This window comes from Oncorhynchus nerka, linkage group LG24 (genome assembly GCF_034236695.1).
Source record: "Oncorhynchus nerka isolate Pitt River linkage group LG24, Oner_Uvic_2.0, whole genome shotgun sequence".
Classification (NCBI taxonomy): Eukaryota; Metazoa; Chordata; class Actinopteri; order Salmoniformes; family Salmonidae; genus Oncorhynchus; species Oncorhynchus nerka.
In genome coordinates, this window is record NC_088419.1 from 30239807 (window position 1) to 30256959 (window position 17153).

The window sequence follows — 17153 nt, forward strand, 5'->3', positions numbered from 1 at the left end:
TGGATCCAACCGCCTTGTCTTTGCGAGACGCAGAGTAGGTGAACTAATGATCTCTGCATGTGTGGTTTACACCGTGACACATTGAGGAGGAGATATGATGGTGTGGGGGTGCTTTGCTGGAGACACTGTCAGTGATTCGTGGCACACTTAACCAGCATGGCTACCACAGCATTCTGCAGCGATATGCAATCCCATCTGGTGTGCACTTAGTGGGACTATCATTTGTTTTTCAACAGGACAAGGACGCAACATGCCTCCAGGCTGTGTAAGGGCTATTTGACCAAGAAGGAGAGTGATGGAGTGCTGCATCAGATGACTTGGCCTCCACAATCACCCGACCTCAACCCAATTGAGATGGTTTGGGATGAGTTGGACCGCAGAGTGAAGGAAAAGCAGTCAACAAGTGCTCAGTATATGTGGAAAGTCCTTCCAAGACTGTTGGGAAAGCATCCAGGTGAAGCTGTTTGAGAGAATGCCAAGAGTGTGCAAAGCTGTCATCAAGGAAACGGGTGGCTATAATATCTTTCAATTTGTTTAACCCTTTTTTGGTTATTACATGATTCACAGGTGGACTCCAATCCACAGGTGGACACCAATCAAGTTGTACAAACATCTCAAGGATGATCAATGGAAACAGGATGCACCTCAGCTCAACTTCGAGTCTCATAGCAAAGAGTCTGAATACTTATGTAAATTAGGTATTTCTGTTGTTTTTTTACATTTGCAAACATTTCTAAAAACCTGTTTTCGCTTTTTCATCATGGGGTATTGTGTGTAGATTGATGAGGGAAAATAAATAATCCATTTTACAGAATAAGGCTGTAACATAACAAAATGTTGTAAAGGGAAGGGGTCTGAATACTTTCTGAATGCACTGTATGTCTTATGTATTATATTTATCTATGTTTAGAAAGGAAATATTGTCTACTCGAGAAATGTGACATTATAGTATTTAAACGTAGCCTTCAAAAGACATTGGAAAAGGTGAACCATCTGTTCTACCATTAACTGCGCTTCAGACTGGGTCAAATAGAGCAAAATACTTGAAATAACTTCAATTTCCTACTGTGAAGTGGGTCCAATTAAATGAGAAATGGGACAAATGGCCTTCCTAACTTGTTGTTGGCTATTTAGCTCATATGAAACCATCAGTCAGTAAAGGTGAGGAATTTATTCTGCAATGATGATGGAAATGAAATACATCATAGGAAATAGACTCCCACTTTTGCATGAAACTGGCCCACGCATGTTTTGGGGGCAGATTCTATGCATAAACAACGTTTATAAATGAGGCCCCTGGAATTGGAGAGGGGCCTGAAAGATTAAGGGCCTAAGAGATGATGTCTATAAACTATTCCCACCAGTAGGTGGCAGTATAGCGGGGGGCCTGAGAGATGATGTCTGCAGTTAGATCCTCCCCGTTTCTGGGGAGGAATTTATGAAAAACAGTAGGGGGATTCGTTCCATTAGTCGTACAATAAAATCTCCACCTACACGGGGCACCGGGCCATTGATTTTCATTGATTTATCTGAGAGGGGTGTAACCTATCCCATAAACATATACTCACCAGCTCGACGCATATTTGGGTTATCAGCGCGCGCATGACTTCAGGTAACACAACTTTTACCTTTAACTTACTGTTTAGGCCTACTAAAATAATTGCATTATTGTGTCGGCCAATAGTTGATATATCAGAAGAAGAAAAAATGGTAGCCTGGTTGCCGTCTCAGTTCAGCTATTACCAGTCTTTTTAGTTAACGTTCCAAGCCTTACTACTCCTGTGCCAACACAAGTGTCAATTGTGTAATGTTAGCTAAAAAGACTGGTACCCAGACTATTGTTTTGGGGTGTCGTATGTCGACTATAACAAATTAGACCGTAAATTATAGACGTGAATGGTTACAATGCAAAGACACCAATACGCATTGAAGCACCAGACATGAACAATTGCTGTCATCTTGGAGTCAATTAACACGTCACAGTTCCATTTCGATGTCTATTTTTGATTTACATTTGGTTGAGTTGTCAACTAACGTGAATTCAAACGTGAAATCAACGAAAAATGGCACCATGTCATTTGGATTTATGTTCAAAGTTGAGTGAAACGGGGAGAGTATATGCATGTATTTGAAAATCTTGGCAAGCTTTTAAGACTGGATTTAAGCTTTAACTCCCTGCAGGCTCTCCCAGATGGTATATTTAAAGGCCTCATCTCTATGAAAGAGATGGATCTTCACTTCAACTCACTCACATACCTCAAACCAGACATTTTTCCAGTCTCAAAACAGTTGACCTCTCTTACAATTTCCTGACCTCTCCTGACCCAGAAGCTTTCCATTCTCTCAGCTGGATCAACCTGTATAGGAATCAATTTCACTGTGAATGTGGCCTTTCTGACATGGCTGAAAGGGACAAACGTGACTTTTCCTGACATGAATGAAATCAGCTGTGAGTTTCCTTCAGATCTCCATGGCATCAGCCTGTTGAATTACAGCTCAGTCAAATCGTGTGAGGAGGCTGGTTCAGGAGCTGAGGCTCTCGCTCTTCATCGGCTGCACAGCGCTCATCATCCTGATCAAGTTCGGATCAATCGTTTTTGCTCATCTCCGTGGATTCCTCTTCAAAGTTTACAAATAGTTGACCGCCAGGATCGTTGAGGGCCCTAGGAGGGATTCTCCGGCTGGTGGGCCTCGGTATGACACTTACTTATGCTTCAGCAACAATGACTACAAGTGTGTAGAAACCACCCTGTTGAACAGACTAGACTCTCAGTTCGCGGAGCGAAACGTCCTCCGCTGCTGCTTCGAGGTCAGAAACTTCATCCCAGGTGAAGATCACCTGTTCAATATCAGGGACGCCATATGGGGGAGCAGGAAATCAAATCAAATCAAATCAAATGTATTTATATAGCCCTTCGTACATCAGCTGATATCTCAAAGTGCTGTACAGACACCCAGCCTAAAACCCCAAACAGCAAGCAATGCAGGTGTAGAAGCACGGTGGCTAGGAAAAACTCCATAGAAAGGCCAAAACCTAGGAAGAAACCTAGAGAGGAACCAGGCTATGTGGGGTGGCCAGTCCTCTTCTGGCTGTGCCGGGTGGAGATTATAACAGAACATGGCCAAGATGTTCAAATGTTCATAAATGACCAGCATGGTCGAATAATAATAAGGCAGAACAGTTGAAACTGGAGCAGCAGCACAGTCAGGTGGACTGGGGACAGCAAGGAGTCATCATGTCAGGTAGTCCTGGGGCACGGTCCTAGGGCTCAGGTCCTCCGAGAGAGAGAAAGAAAGAGAGAATTAGAGAGAGCATATGTGGGGTGGCCAGTCCTCTTCTGGCTGTGCCGGGTGGAGATTATAACAGAACATGGCCAAGATGTTCAAATGTTCATAAATGACCAGCATGGTCGAATAATAGTAAGGCAGAACTGTTGAAACTGGAGCAGCAGCATGGCCAGGTGGACTGGGGACAGCAAGGAGTCATCATGTCAGGTAGTCCTGGGGCATGGTCCTAGTGCTCAGGTCAGTTGAAACTGGAGCAGCAGCATGGCCAGGTGGACTGGGGACAGCAAGGAGTCATCATGTCAGGTAGTCCTGGGGCATGGTCCTAGGGCTCAGGTCCTCCGAGAGAGAGAAAGAAAGAGAGAAGGAGAGAATTAGAGAACGCACACTTAGATTCACACAGGACACCGATTAGGACAGGAGAAGTACTCCAGATATAACAAACTGACCCTAGCCCCCCGACACATAAACTACTGCAGCATAAATACTGGAGGCTGAGACAGGAGGGGTCAGGAGACACTGTGGCCCCATCCGAGGACACCCCCGGACAGGGCCAAACAGGAAGGATATAACCCCACCCACTTTGCCAAAGCACAGCCCCCACACCACTAGAGGGATATCTTCAACCACCAACTTACCATCCTGAGACAAGGCTGAGTAGCCCACAAAGATCTCCGCCACGGCACAACCCAAGGGGGGCGCCAACCCAGACAGGATGACCACAACAGTGAATCAACCCACTCAGTTGACGCACCCCCTCCAGGGACGGCATGAGAGAGCCCCAGTAAGCCAGTGACTCAGCCCCTGTAATAGGGTTAGAGGCAGAGAATCTCAGTGGAGAGAGGGGAACCGGCCAGGCAGAGACAGCAAGGGCGGTTCGTTGCTCCAGAGCCTTTCCGTTCACCTTCCCACTCCTGGGCCAGACTACACTCAATCATATGACCCACTGAAGAGATGAGTCTTCAGTAAAGACTTAAAGGTTGAGACCGAGTTTGCGTCTCTGACATGGGTAGGCAGACCGTTCCATAAAAATGGAGCTCTATAGGAGAAAGCCCTGCCTCCAGCTGTTTGCTTAGAAATTCTAGGGACAATTAGGAGGCCTGCGTCTTGTGACCGTAGCGTACGTGTAGGTATGTACGTCAGGACCAAATCAGAGAGATAGGTCGGAGCAAGCCCATGTAATGCTTTGTAGGTTAGCAGTAAAACCTTGAAATCAGCCCTTGCTTTGACAGGAAGCCAGTGTAGAGAGGCTAGCACTGGAGTAATATGATCAAATTTTTTGGTTCTAGTCAGGATTCTAGCAGTCGTATTTAGCACTAACTGAAGTTTATTTAGTGCTTTATCCGGGTAGCCGGAAAGTAGAGCATTGCAGTAGTCTAACCTATAAGTGACAAAAGCATGGATTAATTTTTCTGCATCATTTTTGGACAGAAAGTTTCTGATTTTTTCAATATTACGTAGATGGAAAAAAGCTGTCCTCGAAATGGTCTTGATATGTTCTTCAAAACAGAGATCAGGGTCCAGAGTAACGCCGGGGTCCTTCACAGTTTTATTTGAGACGACTGTACAACCATTAAGATTAATTGTCAGATTCAACAGAAGATCTCTTTGTTTCTTGGGACCTAGAACAAGCATCTCTGTTTTGTCCGAGTTTAATAGTAGAAAGTTTGCAGCCATCCACTTCCTTATGTCTGAAACACATGCTTCTAGCGAGGGCAATTTTGGGGCTTCACCATGTTTCATTGAAATGTACAGCTGTGTGTCATCCGCATAGCAGTGAAAGTTAACATTATGTTTTCGAATAACATCCCCAAGAGGTAAAATATATAGTGAAAACAATAGTGATCCTAAAACGGAACCTTGAGGAACACCGAAATTTACAGTTGATTTGTCAGAGGACAAACCATTCACAGAGACAAACTGATATCTTTCCGACAGATAAGATCTAAACCAGGCCAGAACATGTCCGTGTAGACCAATTTGGGTTTCCAATCTCTCCAAAAGAATGTGGTGATCGATGGTATCAAAAGCAGCACTAAGGTCTAGGAGCACGAGGACAGATGCAGAGCCTCGGTCCGATGCCATTAAAATGTCATTTACCACCTTCACAAGTGCCGTCTCAGTGCTATGATGGGGTCTAAAACCAGACTGAAGCATTTTGTATACATTGTTTGTCTTCAGGAAGGCAGTGAGTTGCTGCGCAACAGCCTTCTCTAAAATTTTTGAGAGGAATGGAAGATTCGATATAGGCCGATAGTTTTTTATATTTTCTGGGTCAAGGTTTGGCTTTTTCAAGAGAGGCTTTATTACTGCCACTTTTAGTGAGTTTGGTACACATCCAGTGGATAGAGAGCCGTTTATTATGTTCAACATAGGAGGGCCAAGCACAGGAAGCAGCTCTTTCAGTAGTTTAGTTGGAATAGGGTCCAGTATGCAGCTTGAAGGTTTAGAGGCCATGATTATTTTCATCATTGTGTCAAGAGATATAGTACTAAAACACTTGAGCGTCTCTCTTGATCCTAGGTCCTGGCAGAGTTGTGCAGACTCAGGACAACTGAGGTTTGGAGGAATACGCAGGTTTAAAGAGGAGTCCGTAATTTGCTTTCTAATAATCATAATCTTTTCCTCAAAGAAGTTTGAGGAAGACCGTTTGTATCGTCTCTAAAGAGTTCCTCAAGGACGACTGGTGCCTGGAGGCCTTTACCCTGGCTCAGAGCAGGATGTTGGAGGAGCTCAGAGATGTTCTCATCATGGTGGTCGTGGGGAATGTCCCCCCATTACAGACTGATGAAACATGAAGGCATTAAGACCTTTGCCCGGAAGAGGGAGTACCTGCAGTGGCCGGAGGACACACAGGATATTCAATGGTTCTATGAGAAGCTCATGTCCAAGATTCTTAAGGACAAAAAGAACACTGCCAAAGATAACAATGGGGATATCACACTTGCAAATATGACAGTTGAAACTTAATGTTGTTGACTCATTTTTCCACAGCCTGTATGCTTAAGTGAAAATCTTATTTAACTGTACTGTGAATTCGTACATCAGTCATTTTTATTTTGTCTGTATAACATTAAGAATTTTTACCATATTGAATAAAAGCAAAATGGAGAGGGTCCTCTGTATTTTAGCATAGCTTGTTTTTGACCGCTAGGTGGCAGTCAACCTTTATTCACTAATATTGGAACTGTGAAACGTTACCTTCTGTATAAATACAATTTTATTGGTCACATACACATATTTATCAGGTGTTATTGCGGGTGTAGCAAAATGCTTGTACTTTTAATGATTCTTTTATGACAGAAATAATACCAAACAAAATACTGCAAAATTGCTTAGGCGCTAGAAGCAGAGCTGCCATGTCTGTCGGCGCCATCTATGATTATTGTGTTTTGCAGTGTGTACAATGCAAAGTTCTCGTGGTTTACATTTACACGTTGTAATATAACTAATGTAAGGATTTTGGTACTTTTAATAAAACATTCCAACTTCTCTATTACTCTAATAGTAATTGTGAACTTTTTCGGAGGATTAAAAAAATTACTGAATCGTATCTCCTCTCTACTTCCTCAATATAGCATCTATGTCTGAAAACTGTATGCCACCAGGTAGAGTAACACTTCCTGCTGTAAGGAGGAGTGGAGAATAACCTCATCCTCTCTTAGAAGTCACAGCCCACTGGGCACAGATGTCAGTTCAATGTCTATTCCACGTTGGTTCAGCGTAATTTCATTGAAATGATGTGGAAATAACGTTGATTCAACCACTGTGAGCCCAGTGGGAGTGTTTAAGACTCCTTTATGGAAACCCTGCCTGACCTGTGTTAACACAGCACACATTTAGACATCTACTGTTATTGGAAAGGTTTTTGAATGTACATGTAAACTAGGCCTACCATATAACAACCATTTCAGTTTTCTAACTATCTCATATTTTCATTTAAAACTCTTAAAGTACTATACCATGTTTCAGTAACAGGAATGGATATCTGATGGAGATCATGTAAAGGTGTAGCCTTAATGATCATGTGATTTTTCTCGTACGAGAAGATGCGGTTCTACAAAAACTGTAACTTAACTTCTTGGTGACAGGGGGCAGTATTTTCACGTCTGGATGAAATGCATGCCCAAATTCAACTGCCGGCTACTCATCCCAAGAATATAAGACATGCATATTATTAGTAGATTTGGATAGAAAACACTCCGAGGTTTCTAAAAACTGTTTGAATCATGTCTGTGAGTATAACAGAACTTATTTAGCAGGCGAAACCCAGAGGACTGGGTGAATGTTTAGTCCATAATGTTGCTTGATTGGTGGTTAGGCCATTAGTTAGCTGGGCAAAACTAGGTTACATTAAAAGTCCAATACTATTAATATTTTTTGTGAATCTATGTACATTGCGAAGCTCATCTGGATTCTCTGCAGTGCAGGAAAATTCTCAGCAACAAGAGTGATCAAATTTAAGATCCTATAATTGTATTATGCTTCGTCAAATACTCAATTTGCAGGAACCTTAGAGCTCAAATTGAGAAGATGAACAAATATTTACCAAGGAAATTAACGTCAGGCTTTACAGTTATTTCAGGGATCCGTAGTATTATTGGAAGAGGCGCACGCTGGTCAGATTCCCCACACAGGAAAATTTCATAAATGCTGCCCCATAACCATAGCAAATATTTGACCTCTGTTAAAAACAAATATAATGATATGCTTTCCGTTCAAGCTGAGGTGAAATCCATTGATCGGAGTGGTCAATCTACTGTGAACTGGCTTGGTGTATAGAGACCAGGGAACACAGTCCATCCAATCTGGGTCATGTGAAGCCCAGTTCAGTATAACAGGATCTCTCATGCAAATAGCTCTAACCAACCACACATTTTTTAATTTTTTATTAAGCAATGCGCTTTTAAGGGTTTGTGTTAGAGGTCGACCGATTAATCGGAACGCCGATTAATTAGGACCGATTTCAAGTTTTCATAACAATCGGAAATCGGTATTTTTGGGCGCATATTTTTTAAATGTATATTTTTTTACACCTTTATTTAACTAGTCAAGTGAGTTAACTTCTTATGGTATAGGGGACGCTTGCGTCCCACTTGGCCAAAAGCCAGGGAAAAGAACATTCTTATTTTCAATGACAGCCTAGGAACATTCTGCCTCGTTTAGGGGCAGAACGACAGATTTTTACATTGTCAGCTCGGGGGATCCAATCTTGCAACCTTACAGTTGACTAGTCCAACGCTCTAACGACCTGATTACATTGCACTCCACGAGGAGCCTGCCTGTTACGCGAATGCAGTAAGCCAAGGTAAGTTGCTAGCTAGCATTAAACTTATCTTATAAAAAAACAATCAATCAACGACTGTCGTTGCTCCAATGTGTACTTAACCATAAACAACAATGCCGTTCTTAAAATCAATACACAAGTATATATTTTTAAACCTGCATATTTAGCTAAAAGAAATCCAGGTTAGCAGGCAATATTAACCAGGTGAAATTGTGTCACTTCTCTAGCGTTCATTGCACACAGAGCCAGGGTCTCTGCAACAGTTTGGGCCGCCTGGCTCTTTGCGAACTAATTTGCCAGAATTTTACGTAATTATGACATAACATTGAAGGTTGTGCAATGTAACAGGAATATTTAGACTCATGGATGCCACCCGTTAGATAAAATACGGAACGGAATAAACGTTTTGTTTTCGAGATGATAGTTTCCGGATTTGAACTAAGACTTATATTTCTGTGTGTTTATTATAGTTAAGTCTATGATTTGATAGAGCAGTCTGACTGAGGGGTGGTAGGCAGCAGCAGGCTTGTAATAGTCAAAGGTATATGGTTTAGAGAGAAATAGTCTACACGTTAAAATTCCTGTAATAACCTGCGGCTAAACTTGAAAAGGGGTTCTTTTGTTATTTTACCATTCATGTCTTCCATAGAGAATGCCTTGATCTACAACAAATAAGGTCAGTGTTTCATGCAGGCTTAAACCACCTCTGCGTTTTGATACCCGTGTAAATCTCACTAGGATAAGGTATCGTTTGTCAAAATATTTTCATAAATCCACTCTACAAAAAAAAAGATCTTTGCTTATATTTGGCCAATCAGTTACCTTGTCCTATGGATATCTACACAGTTATAAAATTGACAAGGTGGTGTAAGTCTACACAAAACACAACCTTATTTTAAGTGAATCTAAAAATATCCTATTGAATGAATGGAATAAATGAATGAAATGAAGGAACCACTTTTCAGATTTTGCTAGGTGTCATGGGAATTATGACTCGCACTTTGGGAGTCAATTCTTACCATGCCCATTATTAAAATAGGATTTCCTGCATATAGAAATTACAGTTTTTGTTTTCAACATTCATCACAGGTAACTTAAACTCTATTTTTATTCAAATAGTTGAGAGTATTTGTCTCCTAAGCAGACTCTTCAGTATCATTGTCACTTCAGAGCTGTGTGTGTGTGTATCTTACAGATGGCAGAGAAAAGCAGAGCACCAGTGTGGGACTGTTACATGGAATTGGCACCAGGGAAAGCAAGGTGTCTTATTTGTCATAAAGATGTAAGCATGGGGTCAGCAACGGCTAAATCAAAAAATACCACCAACATGTGGAACACCCATCCAAAAGCCCATAATATGTATTATATTAAGTTCAAATAAGTGTTCATTGTTCATTCAGTATTGTTGCAATTGGCATTATTACAAAATGGGTGTGTGTATGTATGTATTTGTGTGTGTATATATATAAATAAAAATCGGCTGATTAATCGGTATCTGCTTTTATGTCACCACTGGCGTCCCCCAGGGCTCTGTTCTAGGCCCTCTCCTATTCTCGCTATACACCAAGTCACTTGGCTCTGTCATAACCTCACATGGTCTCTCCTATCATTGCTATGCAGACGACACACAATTAATCTTCTCCTTTCCCCCTTCTGATGACCAGGTGGCGAATCGCATCTCTGCATGTCTGGCAGACATATCAGTGTGGATGACGGATCACCACCTCAAGCTGAACCTCGGCAAGACGGAGCTGCTCTTCCTCCCGGGGAAGGACTGCCCATTCCATGATCTCGCCATCACGGTTGACAACTCCATTGTGTCCTCCTCCCAGAGCGCTAAGAACCTTGGCGTGATCCTGGACAACACCCTGTCGTTCTCAACTAACATCAAGGCGGTGGCCCGTTCTTGTAGGTTCATGCTCTACAACATCCGCAGAGTACGACCCTGCCTCACACAGGAAGCAGCGCAGGTCCTAATCCAGGCACTTGTCATCTCCCGTCTGGATTACTGCAACTCACTGTTGGCTGGGCTCCCTGCCTGTGCCATTAAACCCCTACAACTCATCCAGAACGCCGCAGCCCGTCTGGTGTTCAACCTTCCCAAGTTCTCTCACGTCACCCCGCTCCTCCGCTCTCTCCACTGGCTTCCAGTTGAAGCTTGCATCCGCTACAAGACCATGGTGCTTGCCTACGGAGCTGTGAGGGGAACGGCACCTCAGTACCTCCAGGCTCTGATCAGGCCCTACACCCAAACAAGGGCACTGCGTTCATCCACCTCTGGCCTGCTCGCCTCCCTACCACTGAGGAAGTACAGTTCCTGCGCAGCCCAGTCAAAACTGTTCGCTGCTCTGGCCCCCCAATGGTGGAACAAACTCCCTCACGACGCCAGGACTACCCAACCCAGGCTAGAGGCTATGTGGTAGTAAAGGAGTTGATGGAGCACCTGCAGACAACTTCTCTGATTGCCGTCTGTCCTCAGAGAGAAAGACAGGCCTGAGTGGCCATCAAGAGCATGGAGTTTTAATGGAGCATAACTGCTTTTCCCATCTTCCCCTGGGGCTCCGGCTGTGAGTGTTTGGTGCGGTATCAGCCTTCAGATTCCACACAGGGAAGAGAGGACCTATTTCACAACTGACCCTTTGGAAACAGGTGTTTTCTGCACTTGGAACGCTGGAGTGGCCTTGCCAGTGTGGGGAGAGAGCAGAGGGATAAGGGAGGATATTATGTCTGTCTCCATCACCTGTTTTTCCAGCCATATCTCCCCTACAGTTTGAAGTTCCACATTATTCATGTTATTTTCCCTGGTAATTGCTTCTTATGAGATTGCACGAGTAGCCAATGTTATGAAAATACTGAGTGAATCTGTGATACCAGGATGTTTATATAAACTATGTAAGGTGAACTTCAGGATACGGCTGTGCCTCAGACTCCTTTTAATGTGCCGTGCACAATGAAATACTAAGTTAAATTTACTCAACTCATGGCCATATGGCATACCACTCATCATTCTCTGCCTAATTTGCAGTACACTCACTAGAGGCTAGCCCTTTATGATAGAGTAGATTGAAGACCTTCTTCCTTAGATATGAGGAGCAGTCTCCCCGAGTACAATTTTCTCAGGTAAAGATCAGATAGACAGAATGCTTCCGTTAACCATCTGAGATAAGTCTGTCAATTTGTGCCATGTGTCTTTCTTGTAGTTCTCCCTGTAGTGAGAGTTCACACAAAAGGAAGATGTGGATCATTATGATGAAGTTTATGGTTCATAGCCCTATTTGTGATTCGGACCAACGGGAAGAAGGAGAGGGCGTTGCCTTTGAATAAGGGTAGGCTGTATTAAGTCTATTTTCCTATGACTGTATGGCTACAAAAAAAAAATCTTTATGGAGTTATTATGGGTAGTGATACTAATTTGATTTTGTCATTTGAAATTGTTTTGTTTTTAACCTCTTGCCTCTAGTTGGGACGCTTGCGTCCCAACTAGAGCTCTGGAAATGCAAATGCGCTACGCTAAATTCTAATAGTATTAGTTAAAACTCAAAAGTTCATTAAAATACAAATGCAGGGTATCAAATTAAAGCTACACTCGTTGTGAATCCAGGCAACAAGTCAGATTTTTAAAATGCTTTTCGGCGACAGCATGAGAAGCTATTATCTGATAGCATGCACCAATACACTACAACAGAAAAGCACAGCAGGGGACGTAAACAAAATAATTAGCATTTCGGCGTTACACAAACCGCACAATAAAATAGAAAACAGTCATTACCTTTCACCATCTTCTTTGTTGGCACTCCTAGATGTCCCATAAACACTATTGGGTCTTTATTTCGATTAAATCGGGCCATATAAAGCCAAGATATTGTTATATGTAGACTGTGTGATAAACGAAAAAAACAGCGATTTCACAACGTAACGTCATTTTTTTAAATTCAAAAAGTAGACGATAAACTTTCACAAAACACTTCGAAATACGTTTGTAATGCTACTTTAGGTATTAGTAAACGTTAATAAGCGATAAAAATCATCCATAGGCGATGTAGAAATCATTAGCTGTCGTCTTGGAAAAAATTTCAGGAGAGAGCTCTTCCGGAATGATCTGGGCGGAGACCGGAGGTAAGTCGTGCCCCTCTTTCGGTTCAACCAAGAATCAAAGATGATTCAATTCACAAGACTCTAGACAACATGGGGATGCTGTGGGAGTTGAATGCTCGGTCTTATCTAATTCGGCTCACTGTTAACAATTGCTGGAAGTGGCGCAAGGATATTTATTTCCATTTTCTGTGATCAGGTTTTCCTGCGCTTTCCGATGTAACGCACGTTATGTAATAGCCACAGTCGTGATTTAACCAGTTTTAAAAACGTCCGAGGGTTTCCTATCCACACATTCTAACCATATGAACGTACTATATTCCTGGCATGAGTAGCAGGGCGCTGAAATGTTGCGCGATTTTTAACAAAATTTTCAAAAAAGTAGAGGGTCGACTGAAGAGGTTAAGCAGTACTGTTTTTTGTGTTTTTTTACACGTTACTCACATTGTGAGTCAAAATGGGGAAACAGTGATATGTAGGAGTGTATCGAGTGATACATGAAGGAGTTCTTCTGTTTCGATACAAATCTCACCAGATTGGGTCTGCTGGATTGCTGGGATTCTCCTGATGGGTTAGAGGTCTAACTTTCTGATCCTGTGACACTGCGATGAAGTTGACAGTGTGATTGGGAGTAAAAGCCCATTTGGAGAAAGAAAATTCAACTGAATGTGTTATTCTCTTTGACATGTGTTTTAGAGATTTGTATTAAAAATAATTGGTAAAAGTAATAATTTGTCATATATTCGATGCTTGGCTGGATTTCCTGAATCAAAAATGAACTGAACTAAACTGTTGTTCTGATCTGTCCTCTCTCGAGGTTATCGTGAGGGTGACTATGGCCGGTTTCTTAATGCATGGAGGGGATCATTTGACCACGAGAAACCCCCTCTAACCAGCTGAAGAAGAGCGACAAAGGCGTTCAATCCGGCCCTGTCCAAACCACTTCTACCACGAGACATGAGTCCGAGCCAGCTACCATTGTACAGCATCCTATCAAATCTATTAATTGCTTTTCTCTCATGCTTTTTCTCTCAGGAGTGGGACAGGAGTCCACGTGGAGTAAGCATGGAGAGAGATCCGTTCCAAAACTTCCCTCATGTTGCTGGTATGCTGGTTGGCAAATGGTCAAGATAAATGGGTGGTAAAGGTGGGAGCGGCCCAGGTGAGACAAAGAAATTGAATGTTTCATGGGCCATCCACTTGAAGTATGAAGATTTCTGAAGAAGACTATGAAGATACGCCAGAGGATTGAGTGCCTGAAGGGGGGGGGGGGGGGGGGTTGGTCCACTGTGCCCAGAATTGATTTAGGCTTGTCTTTAATTTGGGGTATCAAGTTGATTGTAGAGGTTTACACACTGCTACATTTATAGTAATTTAGATTAAGAATGCATTGGGATACTGATCTGTGATTATAACCATGATCAGAAAGGGAATACTATAATTATGGGTAATTATACTGTATGTTAATGTAGCAGGTTTCTTATGTACCACAGGAGAACAAAGAAATGAAGAGCGACACCACGGCTGTCTTTTACACTTACATTACATTTAAGTCATTTAGCAGACGCTCTTATCCAGAGCTTTTAGGCTTTTATGTTGATCTGCAATAGTATAATGCAAAGCCAGCACCCGTCGGCAGCTCAGCTAACCGTCTGCATCACAGAAAGGCATGCTAGCTAGCAACAGCAGCACTTTTAGCACTCTAAACTATATTAATAACAATAAAACTCTGAAAGTTACATGTTTCAATAGTCTCACACTCCCTTATAACAATATCTACAGCATTAACCATGGGATGTTTTATTTATTTAACGTTATGGACTTCTACAAAGGAGTAATCTGCAACACATAGCATTCTCTCTGTGTTTTCTCGGACTGAGGAGAAAGGGAGCTACTGGTAGTACCAGGGTGTTAGTAGGTGACACAAGCACCCAGATTAAATAAAATACATTTAATGAAACAAAACCCGAAGATGTTAACATCATTCAGTTACTGTAGCTGCCTACCTAACATCAACACACAGCACCAGTAGCGCAACAATTAAAAATAGACACCAAAAGTAAAGTTCCTGCGATCATAGCGATCTGACTCCCCCCTTCTGTCTGAACTTGGAATATTCCTGTTCGCGGGCTTTGGCCACTGACCCTCAACCTGGTTGTTCTGTCCCGAGTTGTATACTATTCTAATAATTTGAAGTTTGATGGAATAACCATTTTAACTCTACAACATTAATATAAATGACATTCTCGCAGTGTCAATGTGTGGTAAAATGTGGGGTTTTAACTTTGAGTACTGGGACAAATGTGAATCACTGAAGCATTTTAATTTAATAATTAATTGTGTTTTGATTATGATTTGGAAACTGAATTATTATTATTTTTTAACTGACCAATTGATGTGTATGTTAACTGTATGAGTGAAGCAATTCATGTATTATGGATTGATTGTTTCAACTGATGTTATGCTAATTGTGACATGGGTAAAGAAATTGTGTACTAAAGATGTTGACACTATTCTCAGCATGCTCTGGTGAATGGAGAGGTTGAACTCTGATCCTGAGAGTGAAACTGATCCTAATCTATTTGACCTTGTTAGGTTCTTATTTTCGGAGTCAATATCTCGACGGACACTAGAAAAGCTTAACCAAGTTTAATTCTCCCCAAAGGGTCGCTACAGCTGCATTCAGTCATCACATGTTTCCACCACCGTATGTATGTAATGTATGTATGTACTCCAATTTAGACACTCCACCTTCTCTCCAATCCTAACATATGTTATGGTTTGACAGGAAGTGATAGAGTAATCAACCGTTCTGCCTCCCTTAAGCTGACCTGACCTCAACCCCCTTGATGTCTAATCCAAAGCTCTTCACCTGTATCACCCATAGCACTCCCGTGACTTCCTCCCATCCACCCAGCACATTCCAAAGCCATCTGTCTCCTACAGATAACCATGAACTCTGATGTAACAACCATTCTCTATCACCCCGCAGATACTATAATATTACTTCTGATCTATCATGTCTCTAGTATAGCCATGTTCAAAGTTGACCCAGAATCCAACAACCCATATCTATTACTAAAATACATTTTTGATGATATTGATCCAAACCTTGAGCACATGGCACAAATTGACCTGATTTGTAAACATTGTCTTAAGAGGGGCAACTGCAGATGGTGTTTTAAAGGGAAGACGTGGTCCCAGAGTCAATGGTCATTTCCTAAATACTATTTGATGTGGAGAAGACTGTGCTGATGGCAGAAAAACGGATTAAACTCAGTAACCCAAATTATGTTATTTACCATGTATGGCAGTGCCTAACACCAGAAGGGTTTTTATCTCTTTTATTCTTTTCATTTTATTGTTTAAAAATATATTTGAACTCTGTAAGGGTTTAACTGAAGGTTTTATAAGGGGGCGATGTGAAAGACAGAAATTAACTGGTTCCTCTTAGCTTAACTGGAGACAGGGCAAAGTGTTATATTCTTCACACCAGTGATAGAGCTGTTGTTCTGTTTGGAGCCTGTTGCTGGGGGAAAGATTCATGTTTTGTGTGTGTGTGAGACGAGTATGACCATACATCATCTGGGCGGAAAGTAAAAGGAGCTTGCTTGCCCAACTTGGGGGATCCGTTGAGCAACTGTTAGAGGAAGTATGTCCAGAGTGACTTCCTGTCATTCTGGCCCCTGTTGTCCTCACTCAGTTGCAACAGACTGAGGCAACCTTTTCACCCAGTTATCTCCCCTCACACACACATACATAGGGTGACATGTTTTGCAGATGCTTGCATGGGGTAGCTTGACTATGTAAAAGCTCCTGTAATCTTTGTACAGGAGGCTCTCACTCCTTCTCACCTGCTGGCTGGGTGACCAGCCACCTTATTATAATACGTTTTTAATAAAAGTGATACATTGATTGATTATTGATTTTGCCTCTCATTATTAGTTAAAGGAATGTTCTTCATGTGAAACGCATTAATAAATGCCCACGTTAATTTCTACTCGCGTCTCATATCCTGTCCTTATATTAGTTGTATAAGTAATACAGTGTACTATACAACAAAACTGGCGACGAGGAAGAAACGTTCTCACGTTTATGCTCATTATCTTCGGCAGAAAGTCTGAGTTAAAAAATAAATAAATTCCGTTGTAGAAAGACGCAGACAAAACGTGGAGCTAGCCAGTCGAGTGATGCTAGCTAGCTTTTGATGTCACAGCAACGAGACCCTCGAGGGATAGGAAGAGTTCCGCTGCAGGAGAAAGTGAAGTCTGCGTGAGTTCAAATAAATAAATGGGCCTGGGAGTAAGGGACCGTCTGAAAAGTGTGAGAAATAAAAATAAACCGAAAATGCCTGCATTGGTTGGAAATATAGGAACATTTGATGAATCTGTGGAACAATGGAGTTCTTACACAGAACGTTTTGAGTACTTTGTGTTGGCAAATGGAATTAAAGCAGAAGTCGTTGTGCCAACATTTGTGACTGTTATGG

General features: G+C 42.0%; 1 pseudogene; it reads left to right on the forward strand.

Moving 5' to 3' along the window:
* The first annotated feature begins 2379 nt into the window (after positions 1 to 2379).
* Positions 2380 to 6403, forward strand: LOC115107484 (toll-like receptor 5; annotated as a pseudogene).
* The last annotated feature ends 10750 nt before the right edge of the window (positions 6404 to 17153 follow it).